Source organism: Callorhinus ursinus, unplaced genomic scaffold (assembly GCF_003265705.2).
Source record: "Callorhinus ursinus isolate GAN/ISIS: 27379988/994484 unplaced genomic scaffold, GSC_fseal_2.0 scaffold5, whole genome shotgun sequence".
Lineage (NCBI taxonomy): Eukaryota > Metazoa > Chordata > Mammalia > Carnivora > Otariidae > Callorhinus > Callorhinus ursinus.
In genome coordinates this window covers 69,790,981-69,808,899 of record NW_027397067.1, presented here as the reverse complement: position 1 = coordinate 69,808,899, position 17,919 = coordinate 69,790,981, and the positions used below count along the sequence as shown (strand labels likewise).

The window sequence follows — 17,919 nt, the reverse complement described above, 5'->3', positions numbered from 1 at the left end:
CCACTCACGCTCACAGCTGTGGCAACAAGAGACGGTTCTCCCAGCCTGCCGCTCATCCAGCCCAGTGACCAGACTCCCATCTGCCCTTGCCCACACCCCCGATGGGAGCGGCGTGGTCCGGCCCTAATGCCAGGGTGATCACACAAGAGGCTGAGGCACATTCACGGTACTCCTGCTTCCGAAGTCGGCTACCTGGATCAGGAGCGTGGGCTCCAGTAACAAAATGCAAGGGACCGGCTGAGCGCTTGAGAGCCGAACGGGCGGCCAGGCAGTGGCACTCACTGTAGACGAGTTCTGACCCCAAACAGCGGGAAATCAGCTCCTGACGCAATGCACCAGGGTGCTGAGCACAGGGTGCACAGGCTCCCCAACTGCAAATCAGCTCGGCTCCTAGTGGGTCTCACTTTCATGCCACTTCCAAGAGGCTCAAGCGGCAGCACCCCCTCTAGAAAACCCCCGCGGCCCTCCCCTGCCTGTGGGGAGTCTGGAGAACCCCATGTGTGTGTCAGTCTCCCCGACCTTGAGTGAAGGGCGGGGCCTCAGGCTCACCACCACATTGGGTCACGGGACCACGGGGGACACAGGAGACGAGAGATACAAATGCACTCGGACATATTTAAGGCACAAGAGAAAAGACACGGGCGCGTGAACACCATCCTCTGCTACCCTCTCACTCCGACTTCCACACCTGTCTTCTCACCGGTCCCCACTTGAACCACGTTTCCTTGTTCCATTGTGATTTATTCTTTTCAACACCTTGGTTTTTTTTTTTTTTTAAGGAAAAAAAATGCAACTGACCTCATTCTTTGCTCTAAGTCTTTAAGAACTTTCTTCTTATTGGTTCTCTCTCTCTTATTTTCTGCTTCCTCCTTTTTAATTGTTCATTCCTTTGCTCTTGCAATATCCACAGGAGTGTCAGGTGGGTGTCGGGTGGGGTGTCAGGATGTGGAAGACAGTCCTTTGCTCTAAACAAGGTCACAAGCAACTGGGGGCACAGGCGTGGGTGGGGGAGAGACATAACAGGGTCTGAGGGAGGCATGCCCTAGATCGCTGGCTGCAGCCTATGGGAGGAAGTCAGGCACTCTGCTCAGGGAAGGGGGTCTGTGCACCATGCACAAGCCATTTCCCAGACAGACCTGGCGGGAGCTGAAACACAGAAGAGCAGGCCAAGGACTTGGAAAGAGCCTGCTGTGTGGAGGGAACTGTACATGGTGTACTTAATGAGTTAAAAACAAAACCAAACCAAACCAAACCCTGGGGCGCCCGGGGGGTGCAGTTGGTTACGTGCTGGGACTGTTGGTTTCAGCTCAGGTTGTGATCCTAGGGTCGTGAGATCGAGCCCCACATTGGGCTCTGCACTCAGCATAGAATCTGCCTGAGATTCTCTCTCTCCCTCTGCCTCCACCCCTCCCGCCTGTGCGCGCACTCTCTCTCTGTCTCAAATAAATAAATCTTAAAAAAAAAAAAAATACCCTTCTGTTTTGGAGCATTTCCTCCCCCATGCCAGGCGGCATGATAAACCATCTCCACTATCTTATTCAATACTCACGACATCCTCTCGAGGCAAGAGCTAATACGATCCCTATCTTACAGATGAGGAAACCGAGGCCTGGAACAGCTGAGTGATCCGCCCAGGGTGAGGCAGGTGGCAAAGCCAGGAAAACCCAGGTCTGCCCAAAACCCTGGGTTTTCACCTCTTCCTTTACCCCAGACAGCCTCTGACTTGTGGGACTGAGCATGCAATGCAAGGGGGCGGGAGAGAGACAGGGATTCCGTTCTTTTTGCTAAGAGGTGTTTTGCTCCCAATGCACCTTCTCATCCTCCCCCAGTGCAGTCTCCACATGTCTCAACAGGATAGCTGGAGTATCCGCCACCCTCTGCCAGGAAGAAAGGCATGGGGTATCCACCTAGGATGTAGTGGGCTCCATCCTCGGCTAGGCACGGAGGGAGAGCTCCCAAAGCACAACAACAGTGAGGCTGCCGAATGCTGAGAACCAGGTCCCAGGTGTCAGGGTGAGGTTACGGGAAGCCAGCTTCTCGAACCAGCACAGGAAGCCAGGCCAAGAAGTCAAGAACCACAACCCAACTTGCGTTGCAGGAGATCACCGATTCCAAAGGCAATTTTTTGCTTCATAAAGCCTCAAGAGGAGAAATCTCTTACCTTTATTCTCCAAATCCCCAAATGGCCCAGCTTTAGTTCAGGGAAGGACAGTCCCTCTAGAGTACCAAATGGATATGTTGCTTTTCAGACTGACGGCACCAAAATCCGAAGTATGACAGGATTCTGTAAACAGGCGAGAAAAGGGCAGGGAAGTTTTAGTATCAATGCTAACACTAAACAGATTTGTTGAGAGGTTCCATTCATTTGAAAACCACAAAGTGCACACTGACTAGATGCTAAAGGAGAAGCCTCAGAAGAGCAGACATTTACTGAGCAACTATCATGTGCCAAGCCCTGTGTTAAGCCATTTAGTCCTACGAGAACAGTTCTGATGGCTCTGCGTTTCAGAACTCACATGAGAGGCCAGGCCAGAAAGAGAGCCAGGTCTTCCTCCTCCCAAACCCCTGCCCATCGATCTCGTCTTCCGTCCGCACTAAAGCTTTTTCGTGCACCTGAGTCCAGGAACTCTAGGTAGAGGGAAGAAAGAGACATACCTAGTAACATCACTCTGAGAATGACCTGTCCCTGGATGTCCAAGCCATTCCACAGACGGTGGGGGTACTATGAGCCATGGAGGCGGTGTCACATTCACTAGGTTGTAAGATTTATCTGAGCTGCACACTGTCATCTGGTAACATGTGACCAGCAGACATCATGTATTACTCAGGGAACAAAAAATGTCGCTTCACCAGGGATTCTTATCCTAACTGATCATCCAGATGGCTACATGAGGTGGCCAAAGGGGGGGGGGGTGAGGCGGTGGGGGGAGAAGGGGTCAAGGAGGCTACTGCTGGTCTTACCAGCTCTGGAAGGACCTCCTAAGACACCTAGAGCAGAGCCGAACGCTCAGCCGGGTGGGTGCAGACACCAACTTTTCTCCTCCAAGCGGCGGCACAGCACGACCAAAAACCACACTACTGGGGCGCTTGGGTGGCTCAGTTGGTTAAGCGTCTGCCTTCGGCTCAGGTCACGATCCCAGGGGTTCCCTGCTCGGTGGGGAGTCTGCTTCTCCCTCTGCCTCTGCCCCTCCCACGCCCCCCCCCAGCCTCGTGCCCGCATGCATGTGCTCTCTCTCAAATGGATAAATAAAAATCCTTAAAAAAAAAAAAAAAAGCCACACGGTTACATTTACAATGGGGTGATTCTCCCCTGTTCCAGACTTCCCTCCTGCACCCCCTCAAAATCCCCAGCATCTTAGCCACCAGATCATCACGAAGATGGAGCTCAGTGAACATGGTCTCAGCCTCAGTAAGACTGACAAGTTCTGAAGGGCCATTTGCCCTCAAGTGTAGGAACAGCTAGAGAAAGACCCTCACACCCCGCCGAGAGCAGAGGCCAGGTGGCCTGCCTTCCGCACCGATTCCTTCACCCTGCTCCAGGAAAAATGTGGTCACAGTTAGCTTCTCTGAGGCCCCCTGGTTGTCACATGCCTCGCTTGGACGCGTCGGTATCACAGACAGAGCCACAGCAGCTCTGCAAGCCTGGGAGGGCCCGTCTCCTCCCACGGGGCGCCAGTCTCACCCCCGTGCCCTGTGTCAGTTCCCAGCAGAAGAGGCTCACTCAGGGAAGTCCCCTGACTAGCAACGCGCTCAGAAGGCTGCCCTCCTCGGCACATCTACGCTCCAGCCGTGGGCAGCCTCCCACACTTCTCAGGCATTTTTAAAGGCACTTTTTTGCCTTGCCGTCAAAAACGCATTCGCCTTTCTGCCTGGAAAAGGCAGCAGCCCAGCTCCCTGGTTGTTAGACCGCCTGGATCGGCATTCCAGGTCTACACGAGTCTTCTTAGGAGCCTGAGCAAGTGACCCTCCAAACCTTAGTATCTCATTTTACAGGTTTGTTCTTAGTGTTAAGTGGGAATCTTCGCAGAGCTCAGCACTGGGCCCGGCATGTTGTGGATACTTAGAAATGTCAGCTATTAGTAATACCACTTAAGCAAACACTCGGGCCTTAACTTCTTAGTCTCTTCCCAGTGAGGGGGAAAAGGCCTCCCCTCTTCATATCAGCACGGTGACTTATCCAGCGTAGGGGCTTGGCACTCTGGGCCAAGGGAACAAGCGACGCCTGTCAGAATCCGTGCAGTGGACTCCAACACTCACCCATCTCCCAGCTGTGCCACCAGCATTAGACAAGACAGAGCACGCAAGAGGTGCTCTGCAAACACTAAGGTACTAGAGCACCATACTGAATCGAATTAACAGCACCACTGACAAGCACCGTCCGCAGCACAGGACACTTTGCTGAGGAATATCCTCACGGGACCATACTGAGCACCCGCACTGACCCCAGGAGGTCAGGTCGCTGCGTAAACCTCATCCCCATTTTACAGACGTGGACACAAAAGCTCAGAGGGACTAAGGAGGAATATGCAGCTGAATAGCTGGTCTGCAAGCTCACTCCCTCTTCCTTGAAAGGGGGGCAGCAATAACACACAACATCAGCTCCTGCAGAAAAAGACTCTCTTCCCAAGGCAGCCAAACTGATTAATGTTTTTAATTAATGTTTTAAACCACACACACACGGAGCAATGTTCCATGGAAAATGAGGAGCTAAAACTTCCAAGTTTCTCCCAGGAGCCAGTCCAGCCAGGTGCTCGCTGCCAGAGCAATGGGGGGAGGAGTCCTGGGCCGGCCAGGGAGGTCAGAGTGGGAAGGTCACAGGCCTGCCTCAATGCACCGAGCCCAGGCAGGCAGTCCGGTCACTTCCCACCCACAGAGACGAGCCAGGGGTAAAGGAGACTGGCCTAGCACAGGGTGACAGAACTCTCTTGGCCACTTCTCAGGAATCCATCAACCCCAGCAGGAGGAGGGAGCTGGGATGCAGAGGGAGACCCGACATGTAGCAGGTGCCCAGAGGCTGGGCCTGAAGGGGGAGGTAGCTGCTACTCCCAGAACCTCCTGCCTGACACTCGGTCCCAAGGACGGGACATTCACCTGCTCTGCAGTGGACAGAGATACCGTGCATCTGAACCAGGGGGCTGCAGGCTTTCTCAGGATGCTGACAGTGCTTCCCTAATGTGGCTTGGGATCACCGCTGGGGCCCAATGCTGTGTTCAGATGAATAAGGGGCCGGAGGGCCTGGGACAGGCCGACCAGGACCCCAAGGTCCCCTGGAGGTGAGAGGCAGACGGGGGCCCACAGATGGGCCCTCTGCCGTGTGCTCAGGGACCCCCCCTTGCTCTGCTAGTGGAATTCCAAGTGTGCCCTGTCCTCAAGTGTCCTCTACACAACCTGAAGGCAGGGCCGTCACCTTCCTGTCTCCAAAGGGAAGGTGAGGGGCACGGAGTGTGACATACAGCACTGAATAATTAATCAGCAGCTCCGCTGGGAGCATGACCACCGCATCACCGGGGCAGTTGGCCTTGAATGCCACCCGGATGCGGCCTGGGCAGTGGGGCCAACTGGGCACACCGACGGCAGCCAGGACCAGCCACCTTCGGGGGGGAGGGGGGGCGGCCCTGGGCCACTTGGCAGGAGAGAGAGCTGGCCGTGAAATGAGTGACTACACAGGGATTCCTGACCTGGAAATCATCAAAACGCCATCCGTTTGCTGCAAACAGACCATGGAGGTGGACTATGGCACCTGTAGGAGCAGAGAACGGGACAGCTTTCCCTAGGAAGCCCCTGAGAGCAGGCCCCAGCCCGGGGATGTGTTTGCTCCCTCTGGAGAAGGCCTGGGGGAAGGACATAAACACAAGTACATCTGTGCCTCTCCTGCAAGGTCAGCAAAGCGGGTGAAAGCCTCCAGCCTGGCTCAGCACTGCGCCCCAGCAGTGATCCCAGGCGACATCACTGAAGTATGGTCAGTACCACCCCCAATGCTATGAGATCCAGCAGGGCTGATGGCAGAGGCAACAAGTGGGCTCAGGACACAGGCTGCTGGGGTCAGAGCTAGTCCCTACCAGCTAAGTGCTGTGCACGCTGGGCAGTCTAACTTACCCTCTCTGATCGTCATGTGTAAATCAGGGCTCAGAAGAGCAGTTACCTTTCTGGAGTGGGGCAAGGATGCATGCAGGGTGTGCAGAGCGCTAAGTACAATGCCCAGCTCACAGTAAGTGCTTGATTCACACTGGGTTATTCTCAGGGTCTACACGCTGTCACTGTTTGTGTTGCTGGGCAGGCAGATCAGACAGTCTTTGGTTTGAATTCCAGCTCTGCAAGCACCTAGGAATGGAACAATGGACCATTCCATTCACTTGATCTCCCTATACCTTAGTTTGCTCAATTACAAGCCATGCGGGACCACCAAGGATTACAGAGCATGAAGTAAAGCAAGGTGTGAACCTTCAGGAACGAGGGCCCCAACCCAAACTGAAGGACATTCTACAAAGCAAAACTGGCCTGGACTCTTCAAACACAGCAAGGTCAAGAACAGCCAAGGAAACGTTCCAAGATAAAGGGAGGCTGAGGAGACATGGCCACTAAATGCAGGGGTGATCTAGAATAAGGGGGAAATAGTCCCACAGGACATTATTGGGACAACCAATGAAATTGTGTGTGGCCTGTGGAGGAGATAATACAATTGCAGCCGAGCTGAATTTCCCGAGTTGGATCATTATGTGGTGTTTATATAAGAGAACGTCCTTGCTGTTAGGAAACACACGCCGAATACTTCGGGATAAAAGGGCATGGTCTACAATTTACTCGCAGATGGTTCAGAAAAATATGTGTGTGTGTGTGTGTGTGTGTGTGTGTGTGAAGGGGTCGGGGTGAGAGTGAACCAAGAGTTGGTGATTCTGAGTGTGCACTAGATCTTTGCATCGCCCTTGTAATGTTTTCTGGCAGTCTGAAGTCATGCCCAGATGAAAGATGACCGAGGGCCCAGGCACGGGACAGGAGAAACACACCTGAGGGCTGGCCTCAGCCGTCCATGGGGCCGGAGCACAGGCTTTTCCCACAAAAACCGTGTCACCTGCTGTACAAATGTTATGATGGATTGTGCAGAAAACCACAAAGGATAAAACTGAAATTCAATTTGCACCACCACCCCCTCCTGCCAAGAAAAAGAAAGACAAATGGATGTCTCCTCTATGACTATGCCCCAGGGTCCAGCTTGGCGGCCGCATCCGAGCCATCAGCAAGCAGGGGAGGGGGGTAAGGGGGCGGGGGCAGCCGAGGCGGCTGTTCACTAGGTGCCAGGCGGTCTTACAAGAGCTTTCTGCACCCTGATCCTCCCCAGACCCCTTGAGGCAAATGCCATCGTTATTCCCATCTCGTGCTGCCAGAAAATGAGATTGGAAGCAGGCTCCCGTGGGGTTTAATCTGGAGCACTGGGGGAGCTGGGATTTGAGCCCAGGCCGCCTCCACAGGATTTCCACAGGCAGAGGGAGACAGGCCCCACTGGCCAAAGCACCAGCCAGCACCAAGACCAGTCCTCCCCCGGCAGCCGAGGCCTCCTGCCTGGCAACGCGGGGTCTCAATGCAGCAGGAAGCTGCAGGGGTCCAAGACCCTCGCCCCAACACTACACCCAGTAGATGCTCAGCACCGGCTTGCAGATACACTCATGGGCATACATCTTCTTTTACAAGGAGTCCAACAATGCACGCACGATCTCTGGGAGAAACCCAACAGACTGGAGCCATCGGTGTCATTGGGGAGGAGGCACAGGGGTCCGGGGACATGGGTGGGTATAGGTCTTCACCGAAAACCTTTTTATTCCTTCTCAGTTTTATCTTGTGAATGACTTACTTATTCAAGAAGGTTTTGGTTTGGTTCGGTTTTTTAATACAAAGGAGCAAAAAGAAACGGACCCGGTTACTGTGCAAGCCTGCTCTGAGGATGAAGTAGGAGCCATGCCCTACGGCACACCGGCGAGTCCTGAGGGCGGTGGTCACTAAGCGCACCCCCTCCTGCTGTCAGAGGCCAGGGACAGTCATGCTTCAAGGCCCAGGTGAAGCAGCTGCATTATACTTGAGGGGAGTAGATCTGCTGGCTAATGAGACCAGCCCAGGGGGCCTGACACCCAGAGATGCTGTTAAGGCGACGTGGGGAAGCCACCTAACATAACCCGAGCACACTTGTCCAACTGCAGCGCGAGCCGGGACCCGCGCGGTGCTCCCGCCCCTACGGCACCCCAGAGGGTGGGTGTGACTCACACCTCCCCCTTGCCTGCTTACAGCTCAAAAAAAACAGGGGCACAAAACAGCGAGGCAGGGGGCCCACACTCTCCGCGGAGGACCCAGACGTCTCGCTCCAGGAACTGGGCTCTTAGTTCCTCCACTTCTCCGCAGAGGGAAAGTGAGCACCCACGGCCGTCCCTGGGACGAAGGATCGAGATCGGAGGCTATGGGCTGCACACGTGGGACACGCGGCACTGGGCAGCCCGGCCTCATGCGAGGACCGGAAGTGACCGGAGGTGAGAAAATGTCAAGTGCGCACACACTGTCCCCTAGAACCGGAGGGTGCGGTGGCAGAGGGGAGGTGGGTAAGGAGGAAGGTTTCTGCAGGGGCAGCCTTACCAGGAGGCTTCCCCTAAACCATGGAAGCATTCCACCTCAGACTCTCCTCCGTGGACGCACACCTACGTTCAACTTTCCCTCACAAACACCCTCCCGAGACCTCTCCTCCCACCCCAGAGGTGTCAACTTATTAAATCAACCCCAAAGGTAAATAGTTTTCATTTCTCCAACCCCAAAAACCTCCCTTCCTGCCAGTGCACTCGGGTCTTGTCACCCAGAACATCAAAGGCATTGCTTTCGGTAAAAGCCTCTCAGATCATCAGGTGACTGCCGTGTGCAGATAAAAACAACCCAGCACACGCGAGGCCGTGCCCCCCGTGGGGCGGCGAGTGGGTTGGGAGGAAATGGTGACCTGCAGGGTGCCAAATGCTGACCCCTCTGCCCAAGTCCATGTCTGCCGGGTGACCTTGCCAGTCCCTCTGCCCGTGACCTTGCCATGTTCCTTCCCCAACTCCGGGCCTCTCAGAGAGGAAGGGGGTTGAGCAGAGCAACCTTGAGGTCTCTTTCAGATCTAAAATTCACTGATTCCATCTCCTCCTCCCTGCTGAGTCTGTACTTCCTGAATATAGTGACAGTTCATTTACATACAGGAAAAAAAAAAAACAAAAAAACAAAGCTACGTGGTTGCTTATACCTTGAGCTATAGTTTTTGGTGACTCAGAGGAGAAAACACACTTTTCCACTCAACTTAAAAGAGTGGTCCCTCCATTCTCCAATTGCTCAAATGATGTAAGTCCTGGGCCAATGGGACCCCTGGGGAAGTTCCATGCTGCTGGGAGCTCAAACGTCAGTGAGCCGAAGTGAAGCAGGGAATTTCCCATGGCTGACAGGTGCACCGACAGGTGGGCTGACAGGTGGGCTGGATGGAGAGTCCCCTCCCTGAATAAAACACTCCTTACCCATTCATGCTCCATCTTAATAAGTCCGTATTCCTTAGGGGGCCAAGGAAACACTGGGCGTAACACTGACCCAGGACCCACCATCCAGGAAGTCACACCCCCAGCATGAAGATTACCTCTTCCAGGAAGCCAATGCTGAACCACCACCCACCCCAAACCCCCTGATTATAAACTCCATAAGAGCAGCAATGGTGCCTGACAGGCAGGAGCTCCAAAGATCGTTGCCAAAATAGTAAATCCTTGCTGAATGAATTAATCCCACGCTTCCATAAAGCTTACGTCATTCTATCCCCCAAAATACTAGGTGCCTGTTGTGTGCTATGTACTGAGGATGAAATGGTGAACAGAGCGGACGTTCACCCACGCAGCCGTCACCCAAAGCAGCCGCTAATAGTGCTGGCAGAAGATGACCTCCAGCTGTCAGCCCTCTTTGGAGACTGCCTTGGCTGAGGACAATGACCTTGCTCAAGGTTGTGTATCCTTCTAACAGAGCCCACATACGATGACCGGTCAACCCCTTATCTCAATTCTGGACCATTCCAAAGAGCCATTCCAGCCCTAGGGCTCCCACGGGGTCGGCTGAAGCCTTTGTTGGGACCCTGGTGCAGCCTGACTTCTCCTGCTGCCCAATCTTGAATTCTTCCCCCTCGGTTACATAGCTGTTGTTCCCAAAGGCATGCCATAATAAACATCGGGCTTACTAATCTCCAGCTCAGCATCTGCCTTCCAGGGAACCCAAGCTGCACCAAGAAGACTCTTACGACAGATGCTCAGGCCCTATGGCACCAGGATGAAGCCTCCAGGAGTGGGACAAGCGAAGAGCCCATTCAGCAAATGGGAGATGCTTCCTTGGAGCACCCTATTGGCAAGGATGCTAAAGGTTGGGCTCAGGGCTACAAGCAGCGAATGAGCTGTATGGGAGTGAACACCTGTAGTGGTTGGAATGTGTGGCTGAGTCCCAGATCCTTCAGATAGAGACTCATTTTCTTGGTCCTTCTCCCCCCGGCACCCAGTGCAGGAAAGGAGCTTGGTAAAATGTCTACTGAATGGTAAGATGATGACGGGATGGATAAATCGGTGGATGGACAGACAGAGCTTGTCGAACAAGTAAGTCACACCTAGAGCAGCTAAACAACAAATGGAAGGTAAGGATGACTTTGTCTAAATCGTGTAATTCACGTAATTAACTGTGTATCACAGTTCTCTAAGAAGCATTAATGATGAAGTCGACAACTAAGCCATTCATGGAGACCTTCCTGGAGGTGCTGACCTGTGATGAGCAGCCTGGCAGTGAGAGAAGAGAGGAGGGCACATGAAGTAAGAGAAATGGGATGTTAGCATCAGCAAACTGAGTTGCGACACTGCTCATCAGACACCGAGTAAAAAAACAACACCCTCTTCAACGGGGCCGCCATGACTGCCCAGCGATGGAGAGGGGGGGAGAGACTTCTACAACCATAACATCCGTCACTATGAACGCGGGCTCTGACGGTCTCATCACTGGCGGGGGCACAAGCCGGTGGAGGGGCTTGAAAACGGTACTGCGGTTTAGAGACTTAATCCTACAGAGATAGGAAGCCACCGAGGTTGAGGAAGAGAGGCGCTAGGTGATTTCTTAAATCATCCATCCCTCAGGTTGTTGGCAGGTGACTCAAACCCCTCGTCTGCCGTGCTCCTGGGGCAGACAGGGACTTGGGGTGCCCAGAGCCTCCATTCTGAGAAGGCAGCCTCAGGGGCAGAATCAACACTGGAGAACCCCAGACCCCAGCCTCAGTCCGCCTCAGCAGTGTACGGACCCTGGGACCATCCTCATCAGGCACCCGCCCAACCCACTGAAAGTCCTCGTATCTGAGGGCGATCCCCGGGAGACAGCAGTGCGGGGGGGAAAGGGGAATACCTAGGAGGCTGGGGTCTGTGCAAACAAGAGTCAGGGAGGAGAACAAGGGGAAGGGAGACCGTTTACCTGGGGAAATTGTGAAACAAGGGACACAACAGACGATTTGCAAAGCAGCACAGTATACTCCAGAAAACGCAGATGGCTCTGGCCCATTACCACTCATCCCTGAGCTGGGGGCATCTAAAAGGCTAAAAATGCCGAGGCCATCAGAGGTGGCAGGCAGGGGTGACAACTCAGTGCCAGCCAGGTGTCAGGTTGAAGGGGAAAGTCACAAGGAGGCAGTAAAGCTCACCGCTGAAGCAGACTGGCTTTGCTGCCGAGCAACCTGGGCTGAAGATGAGGCTCCAACCACTTCCTTCCTGCACAACCTGGCCTAGGCAGAGCCCACCTCCCTGAGCCGCTGGGCCTTATCTGTGATACAACCTGTGGGGAGCCTTCAAAACTGAACCGTGCCCATGCAACGCACCAAGAGACGCACAGGGGGTGCTTGAAAGTGGACGCTAGGTTAACAGATCACAGGTCACAGGCCTGTCTAGGAACCATCCCAAGCTACCCCTTCCAACAGCACTCTCGACAAATCCTGAGAGGGGTTCCAGAGTCTCCTGTGGGGCCCCTCCAGGGAGCTTGATGGAGTTGGGGCGGGGACAGCAGGGGGGCCATAGCCCGATTTAACCCAAACACGTAGATTTCAGTTGCAAAAGGGGTTTGAGGTCTTTGAGAAAGCATCCTCTCGCTTCATGAACCAAGGGGCTCATCTGAACTCAACACAGCACGTCAGCGGCGTCGAAAAAAGGGTGCAGCTGGAGACCCTGACTCTCAGGCAGTTAGTTCAACGGCGGGGGTCACTGGATGCGTACTCCAAGGTCAACTGCTCAAGGGGCCCCAATGTCTTGGTACCCCAAGAGCAAGTCCATAGCCCCCACTCTCACAGCCTGGTGAAAAGAGCAAAGGAGAAGCAAGTGGCGAATGAAACTCTAGGCAGAGAGAGAGATCCCCCTCCACTTCTCAAAAGAGGGATGGTCTATCCCAGATCACTCCCCAGAGCTGGGCTGGGACAGGATAAGGAACACAGGGGCCTCAAGGGGACTCAGTCCATAAATGTTGGGAATGAGAGAGGTAAGGAACTAAGGAGGGGAAACCTTGTCTTGTCCAGAGCCACGCACGGTCTCCATCTGCCCACAATGTAGACCCAGTCCGAGTGGCTACGCGACGTCTTCCCAGGCAGGGAGGAGAGAAGAACAAGACTTCTCATAAGTGAAAATGATTTCAAGTGACCACAGGTCAACTGTCAACCCAAGAATCAGCCCAGACAAAGGAAGGGAACCCTGGCATCCAAGGACCGGCCAATCCTACAGAAATCATGTGTAATGGCCACTCATCCCCAGCTTCTTCAGTGCCAGGCCCTGGTGGGCTTTCCATGTGATCTCTAACTCCAAAAGCTGGTCAGATTGTCCCCCAAGTCACAGATGGGTAAAATGAGGTTCAGAGAGCTTCCCCAAGACACAGCCAGATTTGAATGCATACTGGGTGGAGTGTCCTGTGCTAACGGCCCTTTCTCAAGTCCTGTAGCTTTTCCCCACACCCTTCCCATTGGAAATCCCTGTTTTAAGGGCATTAAGTAAGTCTATACGAGGTTGATGTTATTCAGCCCGGAAGATTCAGACTGCACCGCATGGGAAGGTGCCAGCAATAGTGAGGCCAACCTCATAAAGGCTTTAGAGAGGGAGTCCTGTTCCAGATAAGGATTGGGAGAAAAGTTTCTTTTAACCCTAAGATTCTGTGAGTTCAAACTCAAATTTCCATCCCCATGCAATTATCTCCCCCCTCAGTTGAAGGTAGGCATTTCTTCAAGTCCAAAGATATAAGTAAGCCTCACTCTTCTTAGGGACAACAAGGCTCTTTGAAACCCATCCTGGCTTCTCCCGACTCCCCCCAGCCTTCCTGGGGATGGAGGTTTCAGCTGGAGAGCTGGGCGGGCACGACAGACAGGCAGATAAACAGAACCAGAGGAGCCTCCTGACCCCACAGGATGTGGTGAGGTGAAGCAGTGAGACAAAATCAGAGAAAGCTATCGAGAAACGCAAACAGCACCAAAGAGCTTGAACAGGAACGAACACACAGGGACTTTTCTTCTTCTTTTTCTTCTTTTTTTTTTTTTTTTTTTTAGCTAGGAAGCCCAAAATAGTTGAAAGAGCTGGGTCTCAAAGCTTTCTGAAGAAAAGCCATGCCTTGTTCCTAAGACAAATCTAGGGGGACAAGCATGAGCTTTGGAGTCACGAAGACTACAAGGGCCAGTTCAGATTTCACACGGAACTCCATGATGTGAGCAAGGAGCAGGCTGTTCCAACCACAGCCTTCGCCCTCACGAGCCAGTGTGCCAGTTCAGCAGTGCACACAAGGGCTCGATTTTGAAGCTCACTCGTTTCAAGTAAAGGCTGCATTACAACTGACTCCCCTTGAAGGCGTCCGGGTGGAAAGTAACGAAGTTGGCAGGAGAACCAGCCAAAATCAGCATTCCCAAAGAGAGTTGGTAAACAAGCAGATGAAAACAATTTGGCCTCATTCAGGATTAAAAAAAAAAAAAAAGTATAAATTTAAAAAGAGACCGTTCTGCGTCTATTGAAGTATAATTTTTTTCAGCTACTAATACACGGTGTTGATGAGGCTGTGGCAGAGCTGGCAAGTCCACATGTCGATGGTGGCCACACCAACAACCTTATTTGAAAGTAATTTGGCAATACGGGTCGAGAGCCATAAAGTGGTGCCTTCTGACTCAATAATCCTTCTGCTGAGACTGTGTCCAAAGGATTTTCCAAGAAAGGAAGAGTTCTATGCACAGAGCTCTTCCCCACACCCTTAAGCAGTAGAGCAAACCACTGGGAACCTTAATTTTCAACAGCAGAGAATGGGCTTCGAATATAACTTATCGACTGGATGAGCCATTACATGCGCTTTGAAAACGATCATTCACAAGGTGCTTCAACAAAATGGAACAATACCTATGATCTAATGTCAGATAAAAAACATGACGAAATATTTCCTACACCTATGCCCTTATGAAATTGTAAGTTAATATATGGACACACATATCACACATCTGAAAACAATCCGCTTGGGGGGGGGGCAGGGTTATTGGTTTTGTTTTCTCATCCATTTCCATTTTTTAAAGAAATTTTTATTTATTTATTTGAGAGCGAGAGCATGCACACGTATGAGGAGGGGAGGGGCAGAGGGAGAGGGAGACAAGCAGACTCCCCGTTGAGCAGAGAGCCCGACTTGGGGCTCGATCCCAGGACCCCGAGATCACAACCCGAGTCCAAATGAACAGTCAGACGCTCAACCAACTGAGCCGCCCAGGTGATGATTATTTTTTATTGGCCAAACTTCAATAATGAAAGGAAAGAAATGGGTGGAACTCTGAGGCACTGGAAACAGAATTCAGGAGATGAGAAGTGATCAAATCCCAGAGGCATCTGAGGACCAAGGCAAAGAAACATGACCTCTAATCAGAGAATGGAAAATGGAGACACCCAAGAGGTTACATATTAGCGACGGGAGTCTCCTGGGCCCCGTGGTGCCTCCGGCAGGGTCTGATCATCTCGGCTTTATGAGATCAGCTTTCCTCCTCTCTACCATGCCCACGGCGCTCAAACAGGAATAGAAGAACTCATCTCTGTACAGATTTAAATGCCCATCCTCCTAAACCAAACTCTGCTGAGAGGCCTAAAAATAATTTAAATACCAAATTTCCCAAAGCAAGTCTTTTTGAAAAAGGCAACTTGGACCTGTTTCTACACATGGAGCTCGGGGTCATATGGGACTTTCATTTTCTATAGCCGAGGACCCCGCCGGGATTTCCGGTGTGAACGGCAATCTCAACGGACAGCTGTCCCCACTGGTGGCCCCGGGCAGGGGCACTCAAGTCGGGGGGTCGGCACTGGGGAGTCACAGGTGACGTGACTCCAGTCCCGATGGCCAACCCGACCAGCCCTGCACCGCCGCGTCTCTTCTCTCACCCCGGGACCTCAGATCTGCCTCCATCCAGTGGGGATCTTTCAGAACCTTCCTCACAGGGGTGGGGCGAGGGCGAAGAGAGCCATGTCCACTCTGGTGTCCACCGTGCACAGCACCCGGCAGTGGTGGGTGCTCACTAGCTGCTGGCTCGCTTCGTCACTCTCATTTCCTTGTCTGGTGGATTGGTCTCCAAGGGCTCCGTGCGCCACGTGTGGGGAGGGAGGGCACCCATGCAAACGACCAAAGGTAACTCCACGCTGGCTGCCGAGGAGGGTCACCTGGGAGCTTCGGAAAGCACAGAGGCTCTGGTCCCTCCCAGCACAATGACATCAGGTTCCCCGGGGGTGCAGCCCTGGCACAGCGGCTTGGTAAAGCTGATTCCGCAGTGCCACGGGGCGAGGGCACATCTAACTGGGAAAAGAGAGGCCAGGGATTTCTCCTCTAAAGCCCCAAGCCCACAACAACGTGAGGCGGGAGTCTTTCTTAATTTATTTAGGCCACGGTTCAACAGCTCCTTTTGGAATAAACACTCTCCGAGTGACTGGCAAACGGGCGAGGGGTTCCCGCACTCCCTGCCTCCTGCTCAGCCCAGGAATTTCCTGCGAAGCTCTAGAGCAGGCCGGCTGGAGCGACCTGCCTCGTAGAGGCCACTGGGAAGCACCTGAACGACTCGGGCACCGACAAGCCACGGGTGACCATGAGTCCTCAGGGCCACCCCTGCCCAGCCCTGGTCTTCTGCCCCTCCTGTGCAGACTCCTGTGTGTCCCCGGGACAGTGGCAGCAGACGGACAACTGTATGCCCCCTCTGGAGGGGGCAGGAGGAAAGTGCGGGAGGACCCCCTCATCTGGGAAGCGGGCCTGACCTTCCCTGCGTGCCGCTGGGGGAGATGCTGTGTGCTCATGCCAGGCCCGGAAAAGGCTCTCAACCGCTATGGCAGGAGCTGCCCTTGGTGGGAAGTGCCACTGAAGGGAGACACTCTTTCTGGGAGAAGGTTAACACTCACCCCGGGCTGTTGGCTTCCCAGGGGCAGGCTGCCCCGCATCTCCCCAGTAAAGAGACCAGCCCGGTGGCTCTCAGCCTGAGTAGAAGGGGCCTTGGGGCCCTCCTTCCACACTCTGTCTGCAAGTCTCATTCCACAAGACTGTTCAAAGGCCAGAACTCTACTCTTCCCTTCCCTGTTCCCAAAATCTCGTCGACAAATGCTTCCTGGACCTCAGTAGCCAGAGGCCACGTTTCCGTCACACTGACCAGTGGCCAAGAACCTCCACGCACATCACCCACAGGAACTCCGGAACCCTCACAGTAAGCTTTTGGGGTCAATGCTATTCTTATCGCCATTTTACAGATAAGGAAAGTGAGGCACAGAGGCCCAGCACCTTGCCCAAGGTCACGCAGCAGAGCTGGACCTTGGAGCCTGGCAGGTTCCAGGGGACGGGCTCTCCCATGCTGCCCCACAGTGTCTGGCTCAAGGGCTGCTGATTCTTTGATTCCTCCCTTTGGTCAAAGGACATTATCGGGCTCCGGCTGTATGCCGGCCCAGGGCAGGGGGCTGGGGACACAATCGGCCCTCTCAAGAACTCCCCTAAGCCGGATATTCCTAAGGCCCTCACAAGCAATCCTGGGCAGATCAAGTACTTGTGAAAACCTCTGTAAGCAGTGTGGACCTCGGCCCCCTCCTGCAGAGGCGGGGCACAGGGTGGGAGCAGGGGAACACCAGCTTCAGTGAAGCCTGGTTGAAGCAAACTACGGGCTGGAGTCTTGGATGACGGGGACAGGGAAGAACAGATTGCAGCAAAGCCAAAGACAGATCCTAAGACATTATAAATGCCAAATATCATGAACGAATGAGGGAGAGAACGCCAAACCGTATCGGCAGAGGCAAATACCAAAGTGCATGTATAAACTCACAATTCTAGGCTCTCAATGGAGGCAGGGCAGCCCTCACTCGGGACAGGCTGGGATTCTGTGCTGTGTTAGTCTCCTAGGGCTGCCGCGCATACAAATGACCACGAACCCGGCGGCTTGAACAGCAGAATGCTATTCTCACACAGTTCTGGAGGCTGGAAGTCCAAAATGAACGGGTCACAGGGCCCTGCTCCCGCAGAAGGCCCTAGAAAGAATCCTTGCTTGCCTCTCTCCGGGCTTCTGGCAGCTGGCAGTCCCTAGCACCCCTTGGCTTGCAGATGCAGGGACCTAATCTCTGCCCCCATCTTCACATGGTGACCTCTGTCCCCTGCGTGTACTTCTGTGCATCCATCCTCCGACAAAAAAAACAGTCATCGGATTTAGAGCCCAGCCTACTCCGATCTGACCTCACCTGAACTCAGGGACAGATGTGCGGACCCTACTTCCAAATAAGGTCACATTCACAGGCACCAAGGATTAGGACTTAAACGCACCTTTTTGGGGTACACAATGCAACCCACTACCCGCCCCCACCCCCCGCCACCCTGATCACAAGCTCTCCACTATGTTCCACTGGTCAGCTCTCA

The 17,919-nt window shown here is 53.6% G+C and overlaps 1 long non-coding RNA gene across 6 annotated transcripts in view; it reads right to left on the bottom strand.

Moving 5' to 3' along the window:
* The window catches only part of LOC112823393 (uncharacterized), a 379,174-nt gene that overhangs the window by 233,712 nt on the left and 127,543 nt on the right, over window positions 1-17,919 (bottom strand). For all 6 annotated transcript variants that reach the window (XR_012378344.1, XR_012378347.1, XR_012378345.1 and 3 more), the window contains 2 exons: window positions 2,162-2,284; window positions 799-985 (listed from right to left, as the gene is read on the bottom strand). This is a non-coding gene — a long non-coding RNA (uncharacterized lncRNA). The remainder of the gene's footprint in view (window positions 1-798; window positions 986-2,161; window positions 2,285-17,919) is intronic.